The 25589-nt window shown below is 37.1% G+C and overlaps 1 protein-coding gene across 2 annotated transcripts in view; it reads right to left on the minus strand.

Annotated features, from left to right (window-relative positions):
* LOC109064954 (transcription factor HIVEP3-like) overlaps positions 1-25589 on the minus strand; it is a 67263-nt gene that overhangs the window by 14645 nt on the left and 27029 nt on the right. The window contains exon 1 of one of the 2 annotated variants that reach the window (XM_042772859.1): positions 8718-9189. The exons of the other annotated variant lie outside the window; for it this stretch is intronic. The gene's annotated coding sequence lies outside the window, so the exon portion shown is untranslated. Of the gene's footprint in view, positions 1-8717; positions 9190-25589 lie in introns of those variants that run through there. 2 annotated transcript variants of the gene reach the window in all.

The raw sequence follows: 25589 nt of genomic DNA on the forward strand, positions 1-25589 counted from the left end.
CAGTCTGTGTGCATTGAATTTATTTAATACACGAGTTTCACAATTTGAGTTGAATTACTGAAAAAATGTACTTTTCCATGACATTCTAATTTATTGAAATGCACCTGTATGTCCAAGAGTCTACACACCAGTCTGTTATTGTGGGGACATTTCCACGCCCCTAAACATGACACGCACAAATTGAAACATGATTGGTTGCTTTATATGTCAGTCATATGGCCTCTTGGATGGTCCTTGGCCATTCAAAGCAGCCAAGGTTCCCAGACCTTCTACCAAATCTAATCTACCAACTACTGCTTAGCTAATTTTAAATGATTTAAATAAATTAACTTAATAGAGAATAATTTGCAAAACATATATTCCCATTTCCTAATTCTAAATTGCTATAAACTTAGAAGCTGATTTTGTCTATGTACATACATCATACAAAATACTATGACAAGTCAGGAGTGCTAGGGGCCATCTCTTTAGTGAATTTCCAAGACAAAATGAACCCTGTGGGAAAAACTTATTCCTTATAAGAGCAATGATTTCTATCTGTCAGAAGTAATTCAAAGACCACATTTTAGGCTGTTTTGAGATGGACAACAAATCCACAAACAGTAGTTTGTATAGTTTACTTCTGAACATTTTATGGTTTCTCAAATCTCCAAGAAGAAAAGATTTGTCAGAAAAAATGGTCATTCATTTTTCCAGGTTTCTGATTAAACTGGAAAAAGTATAGTAGTTAATCAGTATCTGAGTCTTATCCTACAGTAAACAATGAAAGCCTTTTTTTCAGGGAAAACATCTAGAATTAACTTTAGCCAATAATTTAAGCGTAAATCTAACAATAAGAAAAATACAATTAATTCAATATATACTCTCAAAACAAGTCTTACTAGCTAACACAATTTTACTTCCAGTAAATTTATATTAGGTATAATTTTACTGGAAATCATCAAAAATATTGGATTTGTGCAATTATTTCCTGTTTCAGTGAGGTGCCTTACACATTGTCCATACATTAACATAAACTACAGCATCGTAGGTTTCATTACTTGGTGTTCACTGAGGAAAAAGCAGTGAGCAGAAAAAACTGTTTTCCTCTTGAAATAACTTAACAGATTCTGAGTTTGCTTTCTCAAACAGCTGCTGCTGGCTGAGTGATGCGCAACAATTTAATGAGCGTTCTCAGAGCAGAGGTAGGCTTTGGTTACACAGTGTTTTTATCAACAGCAAGCAATTATTGAAGATATAACAATACTAAGACCTTCATCATTATTCATGAAATAGGTATACATTTGACTGCAAAAGGACTGAATAACAAATTTATAATGAACGCACAGGGTTATTACTGCGAATGGGGCGTACAGTTTATTATAGAATTACATTGCTTGATTGTTTCCTTATTCTCTTGCTCCCTCTCTCAAACATATGGAGGAAGAGCGGACCTTCTCAAATTGACATACAGACCCTACTGTACTGACACTTCACAACACCATCCTACTTCCAATTTTGTTTCCTATTTAAATTCATGCTAAATGTAAAAAAAATAAAATAAAATAAAATGAAATGTTCAAATAATTACATTAAGCAATGATATTTACTATTTTCACCTAGTTTAAAATAATACAAATAACCCAACAGACTTACAGACTAGAATTTTAAAGAAACACAAGGGGGACTTGATTTACCAGTTTAAAAAAAACACCTAGAAATCGCCTTGCAAATCCTTATAGCACTTCAGCATACAGCAATGGACTAAAAACTACTCAAAACACCTGCCTACAACACACTACAATAATAACAGTTTGAAAAAGCATCCACATCCACATTTCCTTAAACTCTAGTTAGTATTAATATTGCACAAATGTTTAAACGCACAGAAAAGTCACTGAAATTCAATTTAGGTTTAGTTTCACTTTTAAGATATGCTGGCATGGTAATTGTGGATAAAAAATATATACAGTAGCAAACCAGCCTTTGTATGTAGAAAATGTAAAATAAGTACGTTTGAGTATATGAAACAATAAAATCGTCATGCCATTTCTTAGAATAGCCCACAGACGCTTCAAGACAGGAGTGGAAAAACACACTTTAAAGCTCTCCCTTCTTGCTTTTTCTCTGCCTCCCACTGTCCTAGTGACAACTCGCCAGATTTGATAACAGAAATGTCACCTTGCTCGTCGTATGTTAATTGCACCACCAAGAATGATATAAATATCTCCCGACTGGATGTGGTTGGCTCGTTTCTAGTGGTTTCAGTGTGCTGCCCCAGCTGATTTATAACATGGGCTTTTTTACGGAGTTGAGAGTAAATTCAAGGACTCCAGAGGCCACGTGGCGGCTTGTCAAGACTGTAGTAAATAAGAAGACTATCTTGATTGAAGGAGCTCATTTTGTCTAACGCTTGTATAATTACAAACAATACTTACAAAACTGATGGCAGCACGCTGGCTTTTAAGTGATCATAATAATCTGATAACGCTCTATATGAAGACAATTACTCATTGTCTTCATCATGTCAGATCCATTAAAATGGTGTTTTTTATTATTAGTTGAGCAGAATGACGGATAAAGAGTTAGTGCTTCTCTTTCCAGCTCTTACTCTTGGCAGCTTGGCTCCGGTTCCCATGGATACAGGCCTACAGCTAGCCACGGCAGATGGAGGGTGAGCTGGAGGTCTAAATTTGTCCCCCAGCATCCTATCTGAGTGTAGTGGCATGCCGGCAAGAGGAAGCAGATAAACAGGCTGACCTCCGCACGCCAGTGTTAGAATCTCATGACCTCACACGTGTCCCCTCGCTGAGACCTCAACATGTTCCTCAAAGACAAACTGGAGGAGGCGGTGCCACTGGCCCACACCTCCAGAAGCCCCCTCCTGAATGTCACGCTGCAGGAGTCAGAGGCACACCTCACCACCCCGCATGTACTGACACAAACATCAACATTCACTAGAAAGCATGGGGGGGAAAACATTACGAACCCTCTGAACCGTGATGGTTATCGTCTCTGTCCAACACACAGGAAACATCCTTTCCTTGCGACGGAATAATCACTGGTGACTTGTTCAGCTACATGCCAGAAAGATACACTGCACAGTTTATGTTTACAGAGCAATGGCCGGCCAATATGAATATCATTTGCTTATGCAAATCAGTCAGTTTCCACAATCTATAATCGACCGTACAAGCATAGCATTACACCTTGTGACTGTCTTTAGGACCTCACGTGGAAGTCCACATGCCACACCCTGTTGCAGTCTGTTGGCTCAGTGAAGTTTGTGCTTGTGTGCACACTGTGATTGAATTACCACCAAAAAAAAAGGGTTCGCTCTAAATCTGAACAAAAACATGGGCTTTCCAACTTTGTGTGAACACTCAGTCCAAAAGCAAAGCTGAACTTGGAAGAAAGAAGTAGAACAAATGGAATTGGCTTTGGGATTTAGGATAACCAAAAAAGTGCTAAATGCTTTAAATAGTTATGTAATACAAAGGAAAATAATAGTAAATCAATCAAAACAAGATAATATAACACATACAGCATTATTCAAATGTTTTGGCTCAGTAAGGTTTTTTTTAATCAATCAAATCAATCAAACAAAAAAAAAATATTAAAAAATAAAATAAATTCTTTTTCTAACTAAAAAAAAACAATACCGAAAAAAAAAAAAACCTATGGTTTCCACAGAAAAATATTTAGAAGCAGAACTGTTTTAACATTGATAAGAAGATGTTTCTTTAGCACCAAAACAGCAGAATGATTTCTGAAGGAGCATGTGACACTGAAGACTGGAATAATGGCTGCTGAAAATACAGCTTTGCCATCACAGGAATAAATTACATTTTAAAACATATATATAAAAAAGAAAACATTTAATTTAAAACATAATACTATTTCACAATTTTACTGTTTTACCATAATTTTTGATCAAATGAATGTGAAAATTTTATTTTTCGAAAACTTTTCAATGTTTAATAAAAATAAACACAATGAACAGGAAAATAACAATGTTAATGTTGTAACAGAGCAAAACAGTCCTTATAAACTCGGGGCAACACTTAAAGGTGGGGTAAGTGATTTCTGGTAGCCAATGTTGATATTTCAAATCACCAAAACAAACACAACCCTACTCCAAAAGGGTCTCGCCCCTATTTTGATAGCTCCGCCACACACATACATACGCTACCCAGGCATCTATTATGGCGGAATTTGCTGTATTAGTATCTGCTGTATTAAACATTTTATCTTACTTTTCGGACACACTTTGGGAGCTGACGCTTGAAACAGACAGTGGAGGAGGTTTAGACGCTCCAGGCTTACAGGGTGTGGAAATGAATGTGTCTTTATCATAGCTGAAGGGAACAACAATATGATAGCAGATGAACAAACAAGCGAGCATATTCAAGAAAAAGCCAGCATATATTAGTTCTGTGAAACAAAGCAAAACCTATCGAGAAGAAACAAAGCAACCTCGACATCCGATCGCAGGCCTTCCCGCTCCTTGAGTTCTCTCCAGTGCTGAAAGGTGATCCGAAATTTACACGGGTCCTACTTCTTGCCTTATCGTAAACCTTCTTTTGTTCGCGCACACATTTTCCTCTTTTGTTTTTTATCTGCCATCTCTATCTTTCTGTCATCGCTCGGCTAATGTCTGTCCTGCGCACTCACTGAGCGCTCTCTCCTCCACATCATGAGTAGACATGCCCCCTACTGCTGATTGGCTACAAGTTTGTTTTGGTGCTCGGCCTGACTCAGTTTTCTAAAGCGTTTTTGAAAAAATACACACCCCACCTTTAAATGAACCTAATATCACCATGCATCACAAGAAAGAGCACTTGTAAAGCACCACACATGCTGAATAACTCACAGAACTTCAGAAGCTGGCAGACAGACTTGTGAACAGGGGAGTTCAAGAGGCTTCTTGTGTTTACTTTGATTAAGGAGCAACAAGGGCAAATCAGGTCAGCAGGTCTTCAGTTTCACCAGCCCATGGTGCTTGTTTCTAAGCAGGTATGCATATCAGCAAAAAAGCACAAGCCATGCTGGATCAGTTTATTTGTTCAGCCTCAACTTATTTAAAATGGAAATGAATGGTTTTAAATGAATAGTTCACCAAAACCAAATAATGCTGTGAAAATTCCTCATATTTCAAACTCTAAACTTTAGAATCTAAAGTTTTCCTAATACTTTTAAGCTTCAAAAAGAACCATAAAGGTATCATGTGGTCTACGACTTGTGCACTACTTTCCAGGTCTTCTGAAGTCCTACTATAGCTTTCTGTGTGGAACAGCCCAAAATGTATGTAGTTATTTACTAAAAGCATTTGACATTCATCCTAAAAGATTCTAAAGAGATCATTACAGAAGTAGATATGTTTATGAACAAAGCATTCTTTTAAAAGCAGTTCACAAAACCAGTTTGAATGACTCATTTGTAAATCAGAGTGATTCAATGACCTAATAATCGAGTCACAATTTATGTAAAAATATGCAGTCCTTTCCTCACACAAAACTACCGTTTAGCTTTAGAAGATTTTGAAATACAAGTCATACAAATCACTTTTATATACCTATGGTGCTTTTCATCATTTTTAAAGCTATATTGCACATTCCTTGTAACCACACAGAAAACAGTCTTCATAATTGATCTTTTTTGTATTCAAGTCACAAGAGTTTGGAACACCTGTGTACATAATGACAATTTAGATTTTTAGATGAACTATTCTTTTAAAAAGGCTTAGACTGGTTAGATTATAAAAATACTGGGTGACACATGCCTACTTTAAACGTACAGCTAAACACAGCCACTCAGGGCTTCCATAGTAACCCGAGACAAAGAATGAGAATGATGAGCTGTGCGAGTTTCATTCATTTACATTCACAGAGGAACAAGTGGAATGGCTCAGTCTTCCAAGCCACCCACAACATCATGCTCATGGGCCCGTCAATCACCTTACCCTTCAGCTTTCAGAGCACAGGGCTGATAGGAAAATTCCGCCCACATCAGGAAGTGAATCAAGCAGTGCTTCTAACGGGGAGCGACGGTGAATCAGATGGCCCCCAGAACTCTAAAAAGCACATGGGCCGGCCCACACAGCCGCCGCTGAGCACTCTGATAAGATTAGTCATACTCCGGCTGCATTTCTGAGCTTCTTTATTCCCTTGTTACCGCCACCTCTCAGGTCTCTCTTGGCTTTAACCTTCTAAAAACAAAGCAGCGTTAATGAGGAAGCCTCACAGGGCTTTTCAGAAGTGCACTTTACCTGTACTCCGGCATCTTTCTCCAGATGGAGAGATTCGCTAACTAAGACATGGAATATAAAGGCCTCAGACACTGCAAAGAGTTCAAGCTCATCAGATTTGACACCTAGCACACCGAGAAAAGACATGGTGTTTCACCTAAAGATCCTACAATCACACAGCCTCATGATGTTTAAACTCAACAGATTCTTAAAAAAATTGTTTAGTTAACAGGTTTCCTTGAAACACACTGCATAGCTCTCCGGAGAGGCATGGGAGAAGTGGCGTTATGAGCACAATCGTGATTCGGGTGTGTGTGTGTGTGTGGTGTGTGTGTGTGGTGGGTGGGGGGGGTGATTTGGCAGGGGTTAAAAATCGAGGTCCGGGGGCACCTAGATCGGACCGAAAGGGCACTTTAGCATTGGAAATTAAAGGGGCAGGGACTAAAGCTTCCCTTCCCGAAATGTACGGACGTGTGAAAACTAGGGCTGGTCTGAATACCATTTTTTGAGCTTCGAAGCTTCGGTAGTAATCAACACCGAATATTTGAAGCTTTGGAGGGAGGAGGCTGAACATATTCTTCTCTCAAATACCATGTCTACACCGGACGCGAGCGGCGCGACAAAATACAACAGAACCTATTATGCTGTCTACACTGGATGTGGCACACACGGCTGACAAATTCCTGACAGTAAACTGCTGCTGCGTTCTGTTTTTGACGTAGTGACACAAATTTCAAATGATTTTCAATGGTCGCTTTGTCGCATCCAGTGTAGACAGACTTTAGGTGTTGTGGCGCGAGGCGACACAACTGTCGCCTCCGGTGCAGACACGATGTAATGAAGGCAGGAATCTTTGTGTGTCTGTCTGTCTGTCCATTTACATTTTTATTATGTCGAGAACCATTCATCCAATCGACTTCACGCGTGGCGGGTGTGTTGCTGCGGACCCAAGGGAGTGCAGTGTCGTATTTTGGTGCAATATGGACATGCAACATGTTCAGAATGAATAAACTTTTAATAAACCGCCTCACGCGAGCAGGGCTAATATGCTCCGAGAACGGACACTGCACTAATGATACAAAACACACACGTCTGTTAAGAGCAATACTTTTAATATAGACAAATTATTATTAGGCTGGGCTACTGTACATTTTTTTTTTTTTTATGACTGCCGTATTCGCAAGTATTTCCCAAGCAAATTAAATGCACGTTTTTATCATGTGTAAAATTACTGATTAACATGCCGTATAAAAAAAGCAGGGTTTCTTTTTTTTTTTTTTTTACACCAACAATATACTATAGCCGTACTACTTACAGAAGTTTTTATCAAACTTGATGTGCTGTTGTGGAAGGCCAGTTTCAAATTGCATATTTGGAACACTGCCTTTGTCTTGTCCTCGCTCTATTTAAAGTCCTCCCACAGGTCTTGGCATTTTTGTCTTCTCTTCCAGATTAAATTAATCATGACGTTCACTCATGGGCAATTCATATTCAAGGGCGAATGAGAACCGTTTCGCGGGAGATGCCAGGTGTTCAAAAACAAGAAAAAGAATATTCGAATCTCAAAATAGAAAATCAAATGCCAACCCACATAATGAATATTCGAATAATCAAATATTCTGGTCCAGCCCTAGTGATACAATGCAAAAAAAAATTTAATGTTCTTAGTCATTATTTTTTTAATTTTCAGTAAAATATCTAAACATCAAGATGACATTTATATATATAGTGGCCATAATTTAAGAATTTGCCCCCACGATCTAGGTTCAGTTAAATCAGGGCTATGAGTTAAAATGAGGAAATGATTTAGTACAAAGTGGCCACAAATTTAGTCGTGGGAATGAATTATTCATTTGTTGCCATGATAGCCATTTTTCATTTATAATTTTATGAATTAATTTAATGTATTTTTATAGTTATATAAAATAAATTTTTTTGTTGAATCGTTTTAAACAGGTCACACTATTTTTCAAACAAGAATTAGAAAAATTATTTTATATGAATTAGATAAAATGTCAATACACATCAATTATTTTATTATTTATTTTCATTAATGACGTTCCTAACCCGTTTTTTTGAATGAGATATATTTAACAGATTGTCCAAGCTACTGTCCACGCAATTAAAGTAGAAGCACAAAAGAAGGTCAGAAGGGTTTGGAATAACATAAGCATGAATATATAATGGCAGGAATTTCATTTTTTTAGAGGAACTATGTCATTTCAAGGTACATAATAATGCCTTAAATTGACTTGAGAAGCAAAAATGCATAAGATTCTATCTTGTTTTGGATTTTTGATGATTAGAAATCTTTACTGGAAAAGAAAACAAAAAAAACGAACAAATAAACAAACAAAAAAAAGACTAAGAAAATGTTTCAGTGAACACACACATTCAGTCCCATGTAAGGTAACTCAGATGCTACACATTCAAAAAATGCGATGACATTAAACTAAAAATGCACCATTAACAAAAACAGTGAAATACTCACTCTGAAAGCTGATCCCCTCATGTCTAATAATTCCAGTTAGCGTTCATTCTCCAAACTGAACAGAGCGCATGGTCGGATAGACAGGAGGTAGTGCTGTCCATTACCTGAGGAGTTCTGCCACCTCACACTGCTTAAGCATGAATGAATGCCACCAAACAGCACAGCGGATATGAATGTTTGTGTTTGAGTGGGTGTACTTCTGTGAAGTGAGTGAGGGGGAGGAGGGTGAAGAGAGGAGAAAGACAGAGAGAGACGGGAGGGCGAGAGTAAGAGTGAGAAAGACAAGGAGTAAGAACGCGAGTGGGTGTGAGAGAGACATGGAGACACATGGCGGGAAGGAGGTGGCGGAAAAGGGTGTGTGAATGAACACGGCTACAGTGAGTAAATAACAGGCTTCTCCTCCATGCACAAAGACAACCAGGAGTGTTATTGCTGTGATGACCAACTGACAAAGTCAGAATGGATAATTGGTTAAGTAGATTATTACAGGGCCATGATCATCATAGACACTGTGAGAGACATTTACACTTTGACATGAATGAGAAATTATCATTGCAATGCTAACTCAATTATGCCAATTAACTTTTTTCATTTTCTAATTGATTAAAAAAAATTATATCTATTTAAAAAATAAAATATTTCTAAATAATTATACAGTATATAAATAAATAGATATTATTTAAATATATTTAATATATTTTAAATATTATATATAGTATATATTATATATATATATATATATATATATATATATATATATATATATATATCGATATATAAATTTTTTTTTAATAGATATTAAATATAATAAATTTTCCCATTCTAAAAATGCATTTGTATGATGCAAAAATATTATTAAAATTTAAATTATGCTTTCTATTTTAATGTATTTGAAAATTAATTTGTAATTTAGCCCTGTGATGGCAGAGTGGAATTTTCAGCATCATTACTCCAGTCTACAGTGTCACCATGATCCTTTAGAAACCAGACTAATATACTGATTTTGTGCTCAAGAATATTTGTTATGATCACTGTTGAAAAGAGTTGTGCTGCTTAATATTTTTGTGGAAAGCTTTTTGATGCATTGAAAGTTCAGAAAAGAACAGCATTTATTTGAAATAGAAATCTTTGGTAACATTATAAATGTCTTTGCTGTCAGAAGAAGAATCAATTTATATAAAAAAAATCTTACTGACTCTAAACCTATACTATTATCTTTTATTTATAATAAAATACTTTAGATAAATGATACATTGTAGATAGGAATCAGTGACTACTGAATTCCAGATGTACATCATGAGTGGATCATATGATCTCATTACACATATTGGAATTTGTAGACTTACGGTTAGTGCATTACAGTCAGGTCAACTCAGTCTGGCCTTCCTAACTTCCACTGTTCAACTAAAAAGTGCAGGTCCATATTTGGATGATTACATCATGATGAACTGACCACTGACTGGGTGCGCAAGTAAGAATCTGCCACAAAATCTAAAGAAATGGAAACTGATTTTGAGCCAGAAAAGAAGCTCTAAAACTCTGTGAGTAGTTCCTAGATATTGAAAACAAGTAGGATTCTGGGAAAAGTGGAGTTTGCTATCCTGTACAAAAGATTCAAAGCAAGATACATACCACTACTGACAGATAACTACCACCCAGCTCTCAAATATTTATTCTTTCAAACTTATAGTTGTCCACACATATTAATACACACGTGCACATGCCCAGATTTATCACAAGAGCTCCTGAGCATGAAAAGAGGTCATAGTTATAGAAAACTGCTCCAGGGTTGCGGCTCACAAATGTTCCTGCTGCACAGAGAGTCGTGAACTCACTCCAAATGGGGCTTTCCCAGTGAACCAATGACACAAGCACTAAGAATCCTGGGGGAATTGAACCACCTACTCATGATGCCAACGGCACTGAAAAAAAACTCTTTATTAAGGTGTTTTTAATCAACAGGTTTTCCTGATTCTTGATTTCCAATTCATGCCACGACATTCTACTACAAATGATCAAGTAAATGCAAGTAACTTGCAGAGGTAAAACAAAATCTAATAAGAAAGTGTGAAAAAGAGCAGCTTTGACTGATATCATCCAGAAAGTGGCAAATTTTGAGCTGGGGATTATCAACCCAACTAAAAATAACAAAAATTGCATAGATATTTAAAATACAGGGACAAAGCTTTTTGAATGTGTTGCTAAAATAAAATAAAATAAAATAAAATAAAATAAAATAAAATAAAATAAAAAAAAACATTACCCCTAAAACAAAAAAGAAAAATAAAAAATAACAAAAACATTAAAAACAAATAAAACCACTAATAAAACATAAAATCAAAAATAAAATAAAATAAAATAAAATAAAATAAAATAAAATAAAATAAAATAAAATAAAATAAAATGATTTCTAAAAACATCAAACATGGAGATTTTTTCATGGAAATATTAATTTCTTTCCACATGTTTTAACTATTTTTTTTTTTTTTTTTACCTCATTTCATATAACTTTAATTGTGTGACCTTCAGCATCATCTGGTGCAGGGCAGTATACCGGCCCTGGGGCTGTGCATGTATTGTGTCTGTCTCAATGTGATCTTTGTGGAGATGGTCAGCCTATTTAAAGGAGGGGGGGGCCTGTGTCCAGGCATTGCCCATACTGTATCCCTCTGGGAGTGGAACTCACATTTCCGTCATCTCTTTGTCTTCTGTTTTTCCAAGAAGAGATGGGACAACAGAGGCTCTGTAAATCTGATCAACAGGCCAAGTGCTGTACAACAATGGCATGACGGATTGTCTTGTTACAGCGAGATCTCCTTTGCAACAGCATATAAAGAGAGCTGGACCAGTGTCCTTGAACTTGGTTAGACAATATAAGGTAGGATATGAAAAAAATAAATAAACCGCATTACAAGGTATATTGGTATACCTTGATATCACAAAAGCAACAGAGATTACATAAATAAAAGTAGGTTTAGAGCCAGTGTTGTTTCTACAAACTGGAACATAAATGGTTTCAGCCTGAGGCTCCTCACTGCTGAGGCATCTGTATAAACATGACAGTGTGCGTAAGGACCATTACCTTGCCAGATGTGTTTGCTTCACAACACCGTGTACGTCAAGAATTCAAGGGAGTGGCACTGTGACACAACAAAGATTCTTTTCGTTTCTACATAGAAGTTCCTACAAGTTTTGTCAGCTCTCACAACAGGTTGCCAGGATGTTGCGATGCGGCTGTTATGTGCATTAACAGTGTTCTTACTATCCCAAGTCAAAAGAGCCAAACTTCTCTAAGATATTTTCATTCCCAGACTATTGTGGCACAAAGCTCAAGTTCAACTTTTTAGACTGGTCTCAGAGGAGGAACACTTGGTCATTTTACACCTGGTCACCCTACCCTAGCCCAAAGCATGGGCAATAGTAATTACTTAGCAAGCACTACTAGTAAGAATGAGCTTTGTGTGGTTGCTGAAAGTCGGTATTGCATTTCCTCCAGGTGAAATGACATGCATAAAGAAGCTTGCCATTAGTCCATACCTCCAGGGTGACATCTCCACATGACTCCTGTTTGTTATTCTCCTTGAGACTCTTATGCAACTAATGCATCTTCTCCGGAAATTCAGCTGCAGGCGCTAAAGCAACAGTTTAAACAGGTGTGGGCCTGAAAATTTTGTAACATCATTTACAGAATGTGGACATCATTCTTGGTTTTAACTAAACTGTGCATTTACAGAAATGTACTTAGAACTCTAAAACGGCACTGTCAACTGAATTTTGCTGTGAAGTAAACATGGTCATTGTGTCACCCATTCGAAAGCTGAAGTCACTCTTTAAAAATAATTGAATCCATCTTTTATCAATGTCATTAGAAGCATACAGATTTAGAGGGGTTTAAAAAGGGATTCTTGGAATGAAAATGGCACTATGGCAAACTTTCCCAGCCTCCTCAAGCTAAACCCTCAATTCTATTAGTGTTCTCTTGCAATGGGAGCAATGAGGGTTTGTTTTTAGAGCGAGAGTGATATAGGAGGCCTTTGTCTCCACGCCTGTCACCACCCAGCCTCTCTCCAGAGGGGAGATGGTTAAAGGTGGGGGATTGAAAGTCAAAAATAGCCTGATCCCCAACGATATAACACCTACACATGAAAAAAATGAATAACTCACAGCCAATGACACTCCCTTACACCCCTGATGGCAAACAGAGATAGTAGTTTGGTGTGGAACAAGCATCCACAGTGCCCCTCGTTTTGGCCGTTATGTGCCCCCTTGGGTAATTCCACACTATTTTCTCTCATAACCTGTCAGGCATTAAGGTTGCATGGGTAATCTCGCATATAACTTTGAAGTTATATACTTGCTAGATGGGCAATGTGATGCAACGTGTATGTATCAAGCTTTACGAGGCACATTTATGTCATTTTGGCCCAATCCTGGACTGTAATTTAAATCAAATTAGCGGTCTTGGATTTGCAGACAGATGAAAAGTATTTTTGCACTGCCACCCACAAAATGAGGACCTATAAAAAGGGAAAAGGTAAAAATGGATCTGCTTGTGAAAATATTTGCTCAGAGATTTCAAATGTTGGACTAAATAGACAACAGGGTTTTGGAGTTCAAAAAAAGAACCAATCAACAATTCATTAATCCTCAGTTGTGACCCTGGACCACAAAACCAGTCTTAAATCACTGGGGTATATTTGTAGCAATAGCCAAAAATACATTGTATGGGTCAAAATTCTAAATTTTAAATTTATGCCAAAAAACATTAGGATATTAAGTAAAGATCATGTTCCATGAAGATATTTTGTAAATTTCTTACCGTAAATTTATTAAAACATAATTTTTGATTGGTAATATGCATTGCCAAGGACTTCATTGGGACAACTTTGAAGGCAATTTTCTCAATATTTAGATTATTTTGCACCCCCAGATTCCAGATTTTCAAATAGTGGTATCTCGGCCAAATATTGTCCTATCCTAACAAACCACACATCAATGGAAAACTTATTTATTCAGCTTTCAGATAATGTATGAATCTCAATTTTGAGAAATTAGGCTAGACTTGGATCTCTTGAAGTCCAGGTCGTCAACTATCGCCACCTAGAACTGAGCTTGCGACTTTATTAGCTCAACTGGCTAGAACTAGAAAATCATTTCCCAGGAACATTTGGATAAGGGGGCTTGGTTTGGTGATAGAAACGTGGTAGATGCTTTTTAGCCATGATGATGGTGAGGCTAGACTTGGATCTCTTGAAGTCCAGGTCGTCAACTACCCCCACCTAGAACTGAGCTTGTGACTTTAGTAGCTCAACTGGCTAGAACTAGAAAATCATTTCCCAGGAACATTTGGATGAGTCATAAAAGCATCTGCGAAATGCATTCATGTAAACAGACATTCAATGTACAGAATGTGTATGGCTGTAATTAATGTAATTTTATTTCTGAAAATACCAAGGCTGCATTTATTTGATAAAAAAAAAAAACATTTAAACAGTAAAATAATTATTTTCTATTTGAATACATTTTAAAATGTAATTTATATCTATGATGGCAAAGCTGTCAGTGTCACATGATCCTTCAGAAATCATTTTAATATGCATTTCTTATTGTTATCAATGTTGAAAACTAATATTTTTGCAGAAACGGCAATGCCTGTATAACATGCAGATAAATGTTTTTTTTTTATTATTGAATAACCACAATTTCTACAAAAATATTATGCAGCAATAACAGTTTTTAACATTGATAAAAAATAACCATTATTAATAATTCAGCACCAATAATAAGTGATAATAATTGAGCAACAAATGAGCATATCTGAATGATTTTTGAAGGATTATGTGACATTGAAAACTGCAGTAATGGCTGCTGAAAATTCAGTTTTGCATCACAGGATTAAAATCACATTTTAAAAATATATTAAAATATAAAACAGTTATTTTAAATTGTAATTATATTTTACAACACTTATGTTTTTATTATATTTTGAAGAAATAAATGCAGCATTTGTGAGACTTCTTTTCTTAAAGAACACATAAAAAACCTTAATTATTCCAAACATCAGGTCGACATAAATACATACACTGAACAAAATTATAAACGCAACACTTTTGTTTTTGCCCCCATTTTTCATGAGCTGAACTCAAAGATCTAAGACTTTTTCTATGTACACAAAAGGCCTATTTCTCTCAAATATTGTTCACAAATCTGTCTAAATCTGTGTTAGTATGCACTTCTCCTTTGCCGAGATAATCTATCCACCTCACAGGTGTGGCATATCAAGATGCTTATTAGACAGCATGATTATTGCACAGGTGTGCCTTAGGCTGGCCACAATAAAAGGCCACTCTAAAATGTGCGGTTTTACTGTATTGGGGGGGTCTTGGTGGTCCGAAAACCAGTCAGTATCTGGTGTGACCACCATTTGCCTCATTCAGTGCAACACATCTCCTTCGCATAGAGTTGATCAGGTTGTTGATTGTGGCCTGTGGAATGTAGGTCCACTCCTCTTCAATGGCTGTGTGAAGTTGCTGGATATTGGCAGGAACTGGAACAAGCTGTTGTATACGCCGATCCAGAGCATCCCAAACATGCTCAATGGGTGACATGTCCGGTGAGTATGCTGGCCCTGCAAGAACTGGGATGTTTTCAGCTTCTAGGAATTGTGTGCAGATCCTTGATCCTCTTGCAATGGGGCCGTGTATTATCATGCTGCAACATGAGGTGATGGTCGTGGATGAATGGGCCTCAGGATCTCAACACAGTATCTCTGTGCATTCAAAATGCCATCAATAAAATGCACCTGTGTTTGTTGTCCATAACATATGCCTGCCCATACCATAACCCCACCGCCAACATGGGCCACTCGATCCACAACGATGACATCAGCAAACTGCTCACCCACACGATGCCATACATGCTGTCTGCCATCTGCCCTGTACAGTGAAAACCGGGATTCATCCGTGAAGAGAACACCTCTCCAAAGTGTCAGACGCCATCGAATGTGAGCATTTGCCCACTCAAGTCGGTTACGACGACGAACTGCAGTCAGGTCGAGACCCCGATGAGGACAACGAGCATGCAGATGAGCTTCCCTGAGATGGTTTCTGACAGTTTGTGCAGAAATTCTTTGGTTATGCAAACCGATTGTTGCAGCAGCTGTCCGGGTGACTGGTCTCAGACGATCTTGGAGGTGAAGATGTTGGATGTGGAGGTCCTAGGCTGGTGTGGTTACACGTGGTCTGTGGTTGTGAGGCCGGTTGAATGTACTGCCAAATTCTCTGAAACACCTTTGGAGATGGCTTATGGTAGAGAAATGAACATTCAATTCATGGGCAACAGCTCTGGTGGACATTCCTGCATTCCTCCCTCAAAACCTGCGACATCTGTGGCATTGTGCTGTGTGATAAAACTGCACATTTTAGAGTGGCCTTTTATTATGGCCAGCCTAAGGCACACCTGTGCAATAATCATACAGCATCTTGATATGCCACACCTGTGAGGTGGATGGATTATCTCAGCAAAGGAGAAGTGCTCACTAACACAGATTTAGACAGATTTTTGAACAATATTTAAGAGAAATAGGCCTTTTGTGTACATAGAAAAAGTCTTAAATCATTGAATTCAGCTCATGAAAAATGGCGGCAAAAACAAAAGTGTTGCGTTTATAATTTTGTTTAGTGTACATACATACATATGTATATTCATACTGTATATACTACACACACACACACACACATATAAGTTAAGAACACAGACAGGTGCACATTGACATCCTCCCACCCTCTTGGCCTAATGTGAATAAGATCCTGACTGATTGCTGCATGCAAGTCCTTTTTGTTTTATGATCGATCAATAAGGCTGCTCTTTGGCTTTGATATGTGATCTGATTATGTCTGAACAGAGTAATCCTGATTCTATGTGTAGTCTGCATTGCACTAGAGCACCAATATCCCTCACAATTCTCTTAACCAAGCCACAGTATACAGAAAAACAGCCAAAACTCTTGGGCTCAATGCCAAATTCAAAGTACACATAAATCTAGTCTGTTCAAACTCAGGTGGCACAGCGCAATACTGCAGCTTGAAGCTTTCAGCAGAAGCATGAGTAGGAGTGAAGCTCTTCGATGTTATGTGTTGTGTAATACAGCACTTGTGCATCCTCTCCTATCATTTACATTACACTTATGCCTTTGGCAGACACTTCAGTGCATGCATTGAAGATATATTTTATCGGTATGTGTGTCCCCTGGGAATTGGACACATGACCCCTGTGTTACTAGCACTGTGTTCTACCAGTTCAGCTACAGGAACTACTGTCGGCATCTGTGTGTTACATTATAGAGGTTTTATTTGAATTGCCATTATGAGATATAAGAAAAAGCTAAAAACAAAATACTGGAGAGGATGGGAAACAACAATGTTAAGAAAGCAACCATAAAAAAGAATACTGGGACGTCTGTGAAAGTAAAGGGACACATTCTGACAGAAACTTCCAGCTGTCATGGCAACAATCAGAATCTCAAGTTACTTAGCGGAAGAAAAATTAAAGGGTGCAACAAAGGCGAGAAAGAGAGAGAGAGAGAGAGGGAGAGAGAGAGAGAAAAAAAGCATGACATGTCATGAGACGAGAACACAAGTGATAAAAATAGAAGGAGGAAGTCACACTTTTAGAAGCCACCTACTCATTTCGAAGCCGACAAGTTTCACTTGTCACTGCGTGGGTGAAAAGACTTAAAAGCACAGGGAAACCAAAACACACTGTTCTATACACTCCCCAGCAACAATTTAAACTTGCTGAGACATGACCGACAAGACCAGGAAGTGGTACTGATGCAGGAAGTGACATTGATGAAAGAGGGGGCATGAAGTCAGAAAGAACAAAACTGGTTTCACTTGCATTAGGTAAAAAATGAGGGGATCTGAAGTGGCCAGATTTAACCAACAACTGATTTTTTAATTCTGAACTTTACTGGTCATTATTTTTATAGATGAGCTCCTTTCAAATTTGTCAGAAAATCAGCTCTTTTTCAAAGACATCAACCTGACCATGATCCAAGAGGGAATTCATCACTGTAAAAACAACAGAAGCATCAGAAAATAAGCAAGTCTGATTTCTAACTTGGCACAAGAACAGAGCTTCTCCAACTCTGTGTGAAGAAAAAACAAACACAGACAAGGTCACGGGAGACTAACTCATTTTTTTTTTTTGACAGCAACTAACACATTTGTGACAACAAACATTCTAAAACTCCATAATTTGCATGCTTTGCCTCTGATGTATCAACTGCACCAGACTGAGTCCAGCACTGTATGAGAGTATATCAGAAAACATACAGTGTATAAACAAGCAAGACAGGTCATACAGTGCTATAAACAAGCAAGACAGGTCAAAAACAATTGAATGTGATTGATCCAAGACCAACTGCCTGAACAGCAGTATCCTTGTTGGTTCTGGAACAGCATAAAAAAAAGACCCCTCTGTCTTTGTGCCTTATCTTTCCGTAAAGTGTGTATACTTGTTCCCTTAAGAGTAGTAATATGCACCCTTTATGGGTAGAGAAAAGGTACCAAAGGATACCTTTAATGGTACTGTCCCAGTGACAAGCTAAAAGTACTGACAGAGCACAAACCATTCAACTTTTAGGGTTAGCTTAGAGCTGAGGTTAGGGGTTGAACAACATTCTTATATGGTTGACTGACATGAGTTTATATCTATAACTATATCTATAGTGGTTGATTGATATAGTAACAGCTGATTTAATATCTATAAAGCATCAGGGCCAATACATATAATAACTTTATTTAGCAATGATTGCCGTAAAGCTGTTTATTTTAAATAAATGTTCTTTTGAGCTTTCTATTCATCAAAGAATCCTTAAAATGTATGACAGTTTTCAAAAAATTAAGGAACACAGCTGTTTCCAAGAATGATAATAAGAATAAATGTTTCTAGAGTACCAATTTCGGCATTTTAAAATTATTTCTAAAGAATGTGGCACTGCAATAATAATAAGACTGTAATAATGGCTGGGAAAAAATCAGCTTTGCCATCACAGGAGTAAATTACAATTTTATATACATTCAAATAGAAAAGAGTTATTTTAAATTGCAATAATATTACACAGTTATACTGTTTTTACTGCACTTTAATAAAATAACACAGCCTTGATGAACTGAAGGGACTTCATCTGAAAGCTGACCCAAACATTTGAACAGCATACTGTATACATTTGCATGCATACTGTATGCAATACAATTCACTGAGGAAAAAAAAAATAAATGCAAAAATTGTGGAAATTTAATGAATGTTTTTCACACAAAATTTACCCCCCCAAAATACTATTTGAATACACAAAATGCTAATTTACCATTAAGGCTGCCAGTAGTAAAAGACAATGTGGTCACATCAGTGGTCACCGACCAATGCCAATAACCTCAAAATGACATTAATATGCATGGATGTAAATTTAATATTGGGCTACTGATACAACAATTTCCCTGTAATTCCCCTGCTGACAAATAATGATGTCACGTACGAGTGGTAGCATTGGGTTTTACAGTATCACTGATGGAGACAGACATTTAATGAAACAGGCATCAAATACTTTTGTCTTTATTTAGCCTATTCCGTGCTGAAAGACTTTCTGTTTATCTATGTAGATTTATGTCCAAAGGGTAAATCTGGTGGGCTACAAAAGATTACCAGTGCTTTTCAAGTGTGTTTCAGCCAATCAGACTGCAAGGCCAGACCTCAATTGTAAAAAGTAAATTTAACGACTTCCTGGACAAATTCTTCCTCTGTAATTCATATGTACAGCAGTGGGCTCGCCTATTGTTGCCTATTTGATCAGCTCATATCACACACAGCATATTCCCTGTAAGGCTCTCATTCCTAGAGGGCCATCTCCTTGTTTGCATTTAACAAACACACATAAACATAGTTTGCAAGAAAGCAGATATCATCTCATCAAGCTCCCCTAATCAGCAGACATCTACAGTTGTGCACCATCTGCTCTCCATCTCTCGTCGAGCGCTGAGCTAAAGACGCTGTAAATCATGCATGGCAATAATATTAGGGATAGTTCAGCCAGTCGCACATTAAATTACAGTTGGCAGCCATAAGTGCAGTGCAGCTCCAGTCCAAAAATCGCTGCTGTTTAGTCCCAAACAACTCTCCTCGTATATAAACTGCACATTCACGCCCAAAAAATGACTGCCTGAAAAAAAAAAGGAAGAGCCACAGACATAAACAAGTTAAATGGAGGAAAAAAACTCTCATCTGCCCGTTGGAAACGCTTAATTAGCTTTCAATAAGGGCACAATGGTTGGGAGTCAGTGACTTGTTGGTAGTTTTTCTTAATCAAATGGCCTGAACAAAATGAGGCTTAATTCGCAGTTAGCTGTCATTCAGAGACACATTAAGCCAGGGTAGGTTACTTTACATTGTGTGGTTTATGTTCCTGGATGAAAGCCATCTTGAGGACTCTCCCCAGACACCGGCGTCTATTTCTATCCTCTCTCGCTCTAGTCTCCTGGCTCACTATTAGAGCTAGCAGAGAAACAGGGGATAGACTGTGCACGATCTCCACTGCAAGCCTCCATGGGGAGCATATGGCTGGCTTATGAACACACACATGCAGACAAATATCATTTAAAAGGGTATTTCTCAAGTAGGGGTCTGAAAAGTACCCCAGGGGTAATGGCAAGTAAACTCATTCACCACCAGAACCTATTACTCCATTTTGGAGGGAAAACATGATGAACAGACCATTTAAAACTTTTCCTCCTGTAGGCAAATCAATCAATCATTGTGGTAAAAATTAGCTAATGTTTCATAGTTCAGAGTAACTCTAGGTCATTATTCTAAAGTGGTGACAACGATTTGCAGCAACAAAGCAACAGGAAGCCATTCGTTTTAAATCAGAGAGTAAGAGATTTGAGACATTGCTTATGCAAAATATATCTGTGCCATATATTTTCAAATATACTTTTTTTTTAAGTAAAAAAATTATATTTAATTGTGCATACTTATTTCCACTCATTAATACTACCGTTCAAAATTTTGGGGTTTTGTAATTTTTTAAAAATGTTTTTGAAAGAAGATGCATTTATTCATTTACTGTTTTACTGATCCAAAATACAGTAAAAAAGACAATATTGTGAAATATTATTACAATTAAAATATTTAATATACTCCAATTTATTCATGTGATGGCAAAGCTGAATTTCAACAAGCATTACTCTAATAAGCTGAATTGGTTCTTAAGATTTCTTCTTACTACTGATAACCAGTTGTGTTGTTTTTATGGAAACTGTGATACATTTTTTTAGGATTCTTTGATAAATGGTAAACTCAAAAAGAACAGCATTTATATAAAATACAAATTTTTGCAACAGCGCAAAATCTTTCACTTTTGATCAATTTAATGCATCCTAGCAAAATAAAAGTATTACTATACATTTGAAATATAACAAACTTTTGAACAGTAGTTTACATGACGTTTGCCATCATCTAAAGCTCAGGTAAGTTAATCTTTACAAATAATAATTTAATAACACCATTAAATGTAACCTTCAGAAAATCTTTAAAATAAATATAAATTCTTCATATACAGTACTGTTGTGCTGCCTGAATTCACTTGTAGTATTTAAATCAATTAACCATTTTTTTTTTTTTTGACAAAATAGTATGACATGAACATAATTTGTGGTGTGAATATAAAAGTAACTTGTCCTTATCAACTTATTTAAAACTGCAGAGACTACCAGAAATTCATGTCATCTGCAATCAGATGCTGCTAGACAGAGTGGCTGAGTAGGAACAGCTGTCAACAGTCTCTACCAAAGCACAGTTAACCATTTTTTACTGCCTGGCACTAAACAAATAAATTAGCTTACAGCTAACATATCACATATAAAATAATAATAATAATTATAATAATGTGGTGGCTATCGGTCACAATGAACATAAGGACAAATTAAAAAGAAGCTGGCATGATGTGATATGGCAGTATTAACCTTCTCTGGCATTAGTGAAAGATTCTTCTCAATTACAAACCCATCTGGCCCAGTTTTCCACCATCAACAAGGCAGAAGTGTGTCAGAGGAGCGAGCCAGGCTCGCCGGTGGTCTGGAATCAGGTTAGAATCGACTCCAGGGATGTGGTCACACACACCCAACAAGAAGCAACATTATTCACTTTATGAGCGAGTGGATTTGTAGTCACACTGGCAGAGAGGAAGAGGAGTGGTTGGGGATCCCTTTCACGGGCTGAAGCAGAAACCCAATGTACAAGCAATGCATTTCAAATGACTGCTGACAGAGCAACTTTAGCCTACATTTCCATACTATGCCACATACATCACTGAGAAGCTGAGGGTTGGCTCAAGTAATTGAGGCAAGGGGTCACATGACTCTTGTCAGGGGGATTGGCACCACACTCCAGCAGCTGTCATCAACTCATAAAAATCTGTTGAGGGGAAATCTGACCTCGCTTCCACCGTGGCCCGTCGCTCCCAGCAGCTCTCAAACAAAACCCCTAGGATCTCATCTTCCCTCTCACTTTGACACGGAGCTTGTGGGGAGGGTGGAGGGGAGTACATATAAGTGTCTCTGGTTGATGGCTCAGAGCTTCTGCTGTGTATCGATTTTGTTTTGTGTACAAGTCGATGTGCCAACCAATACCAACACAAGCGGGAAAAGGAGAATACTTCTTTGAACACTGGGAACATATGGGTTTAGAGAAGGAATACTTCAAATGAATCACTCTAAATGTTCAGTTGGAACCAAATGCTGCAACTAGGCAGATTAAAAAAATAAAAAAAAAAAAACTACACACCATCTACAGTATAGTTGAGTAACTTTACTTTTACTAACATCATACTTTTTTTTAGCCCCATTATCAGTTATTGGCAGATATCGTTTTTTTTGTGTGTGTGTGTGTGTGTTTTGTAATCTGTCAACACCAATATTTTACATTTAAATCACCGATTGCAGTCATCTAACACTCACTTAAAGTTTAAAAACCATAATTGTTAATTGTTAACACCGTTTAATGTAATCTTTAGCTAATTTCAAAATGAATATCCATTTTTCATGCTGTACACTATTATGCTGTGATGGCCAAGTTCACTTAAGCATTTAAAATGACTGGTATGAGTTTTTTATTTTATAAGGGAATTATTTTAAAGAAAATAGTGTAGAATTTGAATACAGGTTATGACTCATAACTCAAAATAATTATCAGCTTATCCGTACTGGCCAGAATTTTATATTGTGCATCCACAGTTCAAATAAACAGGACCCTTGAATTAGACCAATATAGTACAATGTTAATCTGTTAAGGTGTGGTGGTCACTGTTGTTAATACATTTTTGTGGGTGAAATCCAGTTATTTTAATAGAAATTTTGCGTGGAAGCAAAAGATTTCCCCACACATATTTCACAAAAGATCATGTTAGTCATGTGGATTCTCCTCATTGACCACCAGAAATATGCTTGGTTTGAAAGCGTTTCTGTGAAGTGAAGCTGTGCTGAGCTGTGGAAACATCACTTCACTATTGACAATCGACAATGGGCATTTTTGCCTGTAAAATGTGACCTTTAGTCTGGATAGACTGATGCAAAAAAAAAAAAAAAAAAAAAAAAATCATACAAAACTTGAAATCAGTCTCATTATAATTCAAAAAACCTGTCTACAGTGGAAGAAGCAACCCAAGTTCAGACGGATATCAATATATATGTATTTTCTATCACTACAGCAAAAGCAGCTCATGAAGGCAGGTTAAAAAGTTATGTTATTTCTCACCATTCAAGTCAGCGCAAAAGTGAATTTATTTCATACACAGGTAGCCTGACAGAAACATTTCTTGTTTACTGCCAAAACTCCATCATCCCTCACCTTTAGGCCAATGATTATGTCATTTAAGAGGACTGGATGAAATTCAAGTAAACTAGAAATTTCAAACAAAGGTAAAATCAGTGCAATGTCCTAGCAATAAACTATCAAGTGAGAAATGACATCTCTTTTGTGTTAACCTGAGTGTTTGTTAACCTGACTTGCCAGTGTTGCACATCAAGATGTTTTGACGGATGCTTGGTTTCTATTTTTAACCCATCACGTCGAATTATCTCACACACGGTGATGTGTCATACCTAGTTAGAAGGAAGATATGTAACAATTTGAGATGTAACATCTCCACATTTAACTTTGAGAGAATGCAGATCTGTATTCAGCAAGGCATACTTATTTTTTATACTGCAGAGACAAGGACAAAGGATAACAGCTGTATGAGGATGTCAATGTTACGGCACCCCAGAGAGATCGTTCCAGCCAGCCCAAAATGAGTTTAGTTGCAAAAATGAAATGCATTGGGTGCAAGCTTTTTTAGATCCTACAGCATTCACGTACTATAAAACACCTGAGGTTTATGATGCAGTCTTTATAGGTCCTTGGGTTGCTGATTTTGGCCTCATGCTGTCAAACTGATTTAATACCCATCAAGCACTGGGCTCCAATAAAGACGCTTTACAATTTAAAACACTGCCTATTCTGTCTCTGATCTATCCGCTGCTTTAAGAGCAGTATGTGTGTGTGTGTGTAGAGGAAATGTAGATGAAGAAGGGTTCTGATCCACTGAGCTCACAGCCTGTCTTTTTTATACTCTAAATGTGCTGTACAACGACATCCTGCTGTTGTGGAGCCAAGAGTGACACAGTCACAGTATTCTGTCTGAACGCTGACATAATGCTTCATTAATCTTTCCTGATGATCCGCAGGCACATCTGAATGATTCTGATGGGGTATAAATGGTACATGTGCACAAATATCAGTCATTTTAAAGGGATAGTTCACCCAAAAATTCTATGCACAAACAAATATGCATTCCTTTCTTCCTTCTAACATTTTAATTTGAAAAATGTTTTGATATGCGTTCCGTTTGACAGGGTTCCTACGCAGTGTTTCCTGCTCCCTACTCTCGGAGCATAGGATATTTATTAAATTTCAGTTAACTTGAAAAAATGCATTCATTCACAATACCCTGCAGTGTCATCACACAGAGACGAAACTCGATTTGCACATATCAGAGGAGTTTTCTGTAAATAAAAGTTATATAAATGATCGTAGTTTCATTTAATATACATTTGTCTATAACATACACGTGTATTTATATAAATACTACATTATTATTAAATATAAATTGTTATTTTTTAAATTGCTAATATGTTTAATATGACATGCAATTTGGTTATATGTGTATTTTATGTTATTTAAAGGTATACTCCACAACCAAAATGAAAATTTTGTCATTAATCACTTACCCCCACATCGTTCCAAACCCGTAAAAGCTTCGTTAGTCTTCGGAACACAATTTAAGATATTTTGGATGAAAACAGGGAGGCTTGTGACTGTCCCATAGACTGCCAAGTAAAATACACTGTCAAGGTACACTGTCAGCCGCGCCACAGGATGAGCTGTTTTCTTTCAAATCAAATCGTAAATATATGTAGAAAATATATCATTCTACAAAATCTCACAAAAAAGATCTTAAGCAACATGCGTACAGCTAAGATTCGCCAAAAGGGCACTACGCTGATGTGGAGTGACACAGATGAGACAAATTGTTGAATAAACTCATTATTTTAGTTTTATTCGTGTACGAAAAGTATTGTTGTCGCTTCATAACGTTACGGTTGAACCACTGATGGCAGATGGACTATTCTTACGATGCTTTTCATACTTTTCTGGACCTTGACAGTGTATTTTACTTGGCAGTCTATGCGACAGTCACAAGCCTCCCGGTTTTCATCCAAAATATCTTAAACTGTGTTCCGAGGACGAACGAAGCTTTTACGGGTTTGGAACCACATG

This window comes from Cyprinus carpio, chromosome A16 (assembly GCF_018340385.1).
Source record: "Cyprinus carpio isolate SPL01 chromosome A16, ASM1834038v1, whole genome shotgun sequence".
Taxonomy (NCBI): domain Eukaryota; kingdom Metazoa; phylum Chordata; class Actinopteri; order Cypriniformes; family Cyprinidae; genus Cyprinus; species Cyprinus carpio.